Source organism: Anneissia japonica, unplaced genomic scaffold (genome assembly GCF_011630105.1).
Source record: "Anneissia japonica isolate Jap-2015-1 unplaced genomic scaffold, ASM1163010v1 scaffold3474_len973312_cov172, whole genome shotgun sequence".
Classification (NCBI taxonomy): Eukaryota; Metazoa; Echinodermata; class Crinoidea; order Comatulida; family Comatulidae; genus Anneissia; species Anneissia japonica.
The window spans coordinates 437,156-443,410 of NW_022747780.1; the positions used below are offsets into that span (position 1 = coordinate 437,156).

Below are 6,255 nucleotides of genomic sequence, written 5' to 3' on the forward strand. Positions count from 1 at the left end.
GATAACAGATTGATACATAGTTCCAATAATGATGCGATAATGATAGAGCACTCACAGAGAGAATCCGTTAAACAGTATGCAACAATGAACAATTCTCAGAAATCCATCTCCAGAGACCCCATCACTAACCCTTAGTGTAATTCAATACCATTATGTTCAAGTGGATATACAGTAGCTCAAGTTCTTGAAAATTCTATTTCCCCCAACCCCCCTTCTTGATCTTACCCTCGAGCATAAAAGAAAATAATGGAATCACCCATACACGGAGTATTGTTCAGTATCAAATGATATGCAATAGTAAACCATTCTCGGGTTTCCTACAGCCAATAAAATGATTGGGGGAAAGGGGGTGGGGCGATTGATAGTTGACCAACGAATATTTGAATTTAGTTTTAGTTCGATAGTATAAATATTGACTGCTCATGAGGGGAATGGTAAAGTCAATATTTGTTTTACTGTATTTTATACATTATACATAGTTTCTACAAGACCTAGTATATAAAAAGATCATGGAAAGAGTACCTATTGTACCTAGGCCTAGAGGTGGTCAAAGGGCCAATCTATAGTTGTAGAAGTAGCAGTCCCCTCTTATGTCCCTGCACGTTATAAACTACACAGCAACGTTGTAAGTGGGGTGTGAATACATCGCGACAGGGCAAAAAAGTACTATTATTTAAACGTGATAGTACTTTTTTCCCCGGGAATTTTTAAACTATCATTCAAACTACATCATAGGAGTGATAATTGAAGTTATTATGGCTTTTAATCAATCAGATACTTTGAATCTATATATGCGGTATATAATAAAAAACTAATCAATCAAGGACACACTGATCCTGATTTTCGAATGTCTCTGTGGTTGGGCAATGAAACAAATAGTTTTTTTGACCTAATGTTAGCCATGAAGAGAACCATTAAACTAAACGCAAATGTGAGCCGTTCTTGGAAAATCTAAAGAGACTCTCGCAACCATTGATTTTTAGTGCAACTCATTGCCATTGTGTTCAAGTGAAAAGCAATAAAAGCATATAAATCTTAAACATTTCATCAAAAATAATAGTTCTATCAATTAATATATATTGATGATAGTTAACAAATGAAGAAAAATCCATCGAAGAAAAGGGCAATTTAAAATTGTTATTGGAAATATTTCAAAGAATAAACATAAGGACTTCATACAATAAGAGATTTTTTATCCGTTTTGATGTTTAGAATTGAAACACTAAATAGCAGTGAGTCCTTAACATTGCTACTGAATAATAGGCTAGTGTCACTATTCTGTACAATGACCATCCGTCTATTATCAAATTGATGATTGTTTTTTTAAAGCATTGTGTTGAAAAGATTAATGATGCTGCGATAATAAAATGGATGATGATAATGACCTCCTAGCAAAAGTACATTTATCTTAATCTAAACGTACTTGCAAAATTCATACATTTGAATCCATTAAAAATAAGTGGTAAAAACTCTTGGGAAAGATCCGGGGGTTGGGGGCCACACACCTAGAAACTATGACAATTTATGTGTTTCAAATGATTCTTTAATTGATTTTAGAGTCTACTAATATTAGACTAATATGTGAAAAAATAAATGGTTTTTTTTTCTTCTCCTCGACAAAGTTTATAAAAATAAATAACTGTCTTTAAAGAAAAGACTGAATATGTGTTCTACAATACTGTATTTTCATGATGAATATATGGATGGATTTTTGGTCATACTGTATTGTCAGTGTTGCAATAATCTCTTCATTAACCTGAGGGTTTCATTATCTGAATAATCAGGCATAATGGATGAAACCAATAAAAAATTCAAAAAAATTACTGTCTCATAATTTCTAATTTGAAGCTGAATAAACAAAAGGCTTAGGGGCATCATTAGCAAAGTTTGTGCTTATCAGTGTACAGGGGCTTACATCAAGCAGAAAGAAAGTGTCATCTATCCTAATAATTGTTTATTGGTCCTCATTCAATTGAAAATCGGAAATTTGGGCTGGATGGTGTAGCACCACCCGACTTAACTACAACATAATTTATAACAGATGCAGGTAGATACGAACATTGTCCTTAATCCATCTAACTCTCAATATGAGGGTTATTTGAGGAGCCAAGTGACTCCAACTAAAACCAGATGCTGACCAGGTCTGAAACTCTTACCCCGGTATTCTTAAAACGAACTTTAGTCGTAGTTTGTGCTAAAACTTAAAAATTACGTCATTTCGTATTCTGAAAACGAACTTCGACTAGCACTGCGACTAAATGACGCGAACCTCGACTAAAATGACACCTCCACAGGCCGATTTTTTTAGTCAGCTTAAAGTCAGGCTAAATTGCCGACTTATTTACCCCACTAAAACATGTTTTTTGTTACTCACGATAAAGTGAAACGAAGAAAAACAATTGTATACGCAGGTTTGATATATCTTCGGTGTGTTAAAACAAAAGAGACATCAAGTTCAGCTTCTAAAAGGAGAAATTAACATGTTTCTTCCAGCCACATGAGATAGTTCCTGATTTGCACGAAATCCCCTCGCGCTGCAGTCACGTAGCTTCGCCACAACAGTGGTTTCAGTGACTGTTCAAATTCTCTATCGTAATATGTTAACAACTAATATAGTTATTATTATAGAAAATTAATTAAGCGAATGATGATCTATTATGAATTATGAGGGTATACGTTTTTGAACCACAGACGGCAGCTTAATATTCATCCGCATTACCGGATCTCTAAAATTTCGTCTGCTATTAAAATTAGCTCTTTTCATTAGTTAGTTTGATAGTTGTTGCTTGCCAGTCGTCTTCAGTTGAACTAAAATTGGACTTTATTTAGTCGTAGTTAAAACTTTGACTATGTTATGAATACAAATTGAGGTTGAAGTTGAAACTAGCACTAAAATGAAGTTCTAGTTCGAAGTTCGACTAAAGTTTGTTTTTTAAGAATATGGGCGTTAGCCAACCTGCTTCTGGACCTGAAAGTGCAATAGCTTGGAAACTTGTCAGGTTTAAAATGTGGTCCAGGTTGAAGCTGAAAAATACCATAGTGTACCAGTAACCATCAGCAATATGTGATCAAATCAATAAAAATTTCCTTTCACCTTTGCAACAATTGCGAGCAGTTGGAACGGCAGTTACAGCTCGGACACTCAACCTTGAGGCAAAGGATTCAACAACCTCTACAAATTCAGTATCGACAAGCTATGCATTTCAAATATCAAAATTTTAATTGCTTAATTTGTGTATAAATAAATATCCTTCAATTTGACATTAGAATAATGTATTTCCTCATTCTTATATTCGTTTAAATACTCTAAAATTGGTTAAATATGACAAAATGGCAATCACCACAACAACAAACCAAAACAGTAACACTTTTCTTACAAAACAATAACTTATTATTCATGAAAGTGTTCCTTTCATAAAATCTATTAAGTCAAAGAGCCAAGATAATATTCATGCTATTTTTTGTAGGGCCTATTGTACAAAAAATTACACCTACTGTAGTAGGTAGGCCTATTGTATATAAATTATTAGCAGTGAAATACAGTACCATACGTTATTGCCCCTCTCCCACTAGGGATTTTTCGTGCATACAAGTTAGAAGTGTTTGCCAAGTTAACTCGGCAAACACAGCAAAAACTCTTAGGACAATTTGGGAAGCTTGGGGAGAACTTGTACCTACTTGTAGCAGCCCTGAACTCGTGGCGCTAATTTTGAACATGTTGAAAAATAGTGCTACGAGTTGACAACTCGCAGTAAACTCGTAGGTAACTCATAGTGTACTCGGGGTACTCCTAAACTTGTACACTATTCGGGATACTCATTGGCAGTTTTGTAATCCATGAGTTTGATGCGAGCACCTCGAAATGAATACGAGTGAAGTAAAAGCGCACCGAGTCAGTTACAATCACCAGGAACATTTGGTCGGAACGCTCGTACCTAACTCGTATGTAATACGATACAAACTTGTTACTCTCGTAATAATCTTGTAAAGCTTGTAGTGAACTCCGTACGGTCGTACCTTACTCGTAGCTAACACGTAGTACGCTCGTATAGAGGTCCTTTCCCAAGCAAACTAAATCATGAGTTTTACGAGTTTTTAACTCGTAAAACTTGTGCTACACTTGGATGAAAGCAACATACTGTAGGTGGAAGAGGGGCTTATCTCGGTAAGGGTCAGTGTCCAAGCCTTACCTTATCAATCATATACCTAATACATTGTAAATTATTTACACAGATTAAGAGCTACAAGGCCACAGCATTTATGCCTTAAAAATTAATTTTTGTGATAATAATTAATATTAACAATTAACAAAATAGTAAATCATTAACCTAGGTTTAACCCTAATCCGTTTTTTTTATGCATTAAGTAATATGTTTTCCTAGTGATAGCAGCCTGTAAAATAAGGCCTGCATGGGGAATATATCATCCACGCAAATACCTGACCTAGAAATCTGTCTGTACATTCTGGTAAATCAGGGCCAATTTCCTCACGGATTTTGCTGGAAAATTATAGCTTGGTCAATCTTTAAAAGGCTGTTTTCCACTAGATGAATTAAGTCGCGCAAATCAAAAGCGTTGGTTCTCTTCCTGAGCTCTGATTGGTTGCACGTTTTTTCGCTTTGCAAAAAGTTGAAACAGTTCGCACTACTGATTTCATTCACATGAAAAATTCCAATAGAAATGTGATTGCGAATGCACATGAGCCAATGTTTGTAATTCACAGGAATAAATTCACACTAGTAGAAAACAGCCCTAATACAATGTATTATGCAGTACCTATTTTCATGGCGATTTTCCAGCAAATTTGAGCAAGAATTTTTTATGTATCATCAGTGCAATTAAATTACTTTTAAACGGGGATGTGATAACATTGCAGAGGCACTAATGCACTTTTAGTCCTCCACCCTAACTAATCATATCTCTACTAGCCCTATACTGTAATTTTTTTTTTAATTATGCAGAATATTTAAAAAATCAGTTCAAATTTGCGAGGATAATCGCGAAAAAAATTGGTGCGTGGAATCGCAATTGCTGCATAATTGCATTGGTTATATACAGGAGATTTCATCAAAATTTGGCAAAATCTGCGCAGAAATCGGCCGTTATTTTCCGAAATGCGTGGACAGACTTCTAGGCCAAATTTTTGTGCAAAGGATATATAGACCGCAGACCTATATGTACAGTACTATACAGTCTGGTACTAGGCTAGTCTTGCTATCTAATTACTTAATGCTTACGTTACTAAAGTAAAAGGTTAGGGTTGAGAACTAAAGTGCATTAGCGCCGCATTGTATAATTTACCAGTTATGTGTTAACTATTTGGATTTTTTCTGGACCTAGGCTCACAGAGCTTGTGACTGCATGGCCTTAGGTCCTACGCCTAGGCTGCCAAAAGTAGGCCTAGGCCTTGGGCCGCAGCCAGGCCTAACTAGACCAAGGCCTAAACCCAAAAAGGGAAAATTCAGGAGCCTAGGGCCTAGGCCTAGAGAGTAAATCATGAAATAACCCACACAGATTACCTAGGTGTAGCCCCTCAGTGCCTCCCAAATACCTTCTCTACCAGAATCATTTCTCTTCACACTTCATACCTACCAAAGCTATTTATACCTTTTATATAAGTCCATAAGCCGTTTCAAAACTTGTTAGCTACAAACTACAATAACAAAAACATGTGCACACCCTCTGTTTACATCGCTAATAAAAAGACAGAAAAGGAGGCTCAAAACACTTTTAAAGCGTGCAGTACTTTAAAAAGTATAGTACTATACAAGATAAAAACACCACGGGTACTGTATACCATTCTCTGTTAACGTTTTTCATTTGTTATGAAAATACGCTTATTAGTCAATTAAACTATACAGTATTTAATTATCATAAACCAACGAAACCTGCATCAATTTGAATACAATATATAATTGGATTTTTTTAAGAGAGGAGTTTTTGATATATTGTATAATTTCACCACATAACTTTTTTTATTTCGCTTAAGGCAGGGATGGGTATAAATATCGGTCGAAGGGCTCGGAAAGTGAATTTTTGATCTAACACCGCGGGCGGCGCACCCAAACTTTGATATTTCCAGTGAGCTTCCAAAAACCTCCAAGCATTGCTATTACACCACTAAATAATCACAGTTTTAATGTTACTTTTGTCGGGTGTCGGGCCGTAAAAACAAGGTGTTTTCTAGCCAATTTTGCTTGGCGGGCCGCACACATATGGTTTTTAATTCATTGTCGCGGGCCGCAAACAAATCCG

The 6,255-nt window shown here is 35.7% G+C and overlaps 1 protein-coding gene across 1 annotated transcript in view; it reads right to left on the bottom strand.

The window, feature by feature from the left end:
• LOC117120598 overlaps positions 1-5,689 on the bottom strand; it is a 45,442-nt gene extending 39,753 nt beyond the window's left edge. The window contains exon 1 of the mRNA XM_033265627.1: positions 5,608-5,689. The gene's annotated coding sequence lies outside the window, so the exon portion shown is untranslated. The remainder of the gene's footprint in view (positions 1-5,607) is intronic.
• Positions 5,690-6,255: the final 566 nt, after the last annotated feature.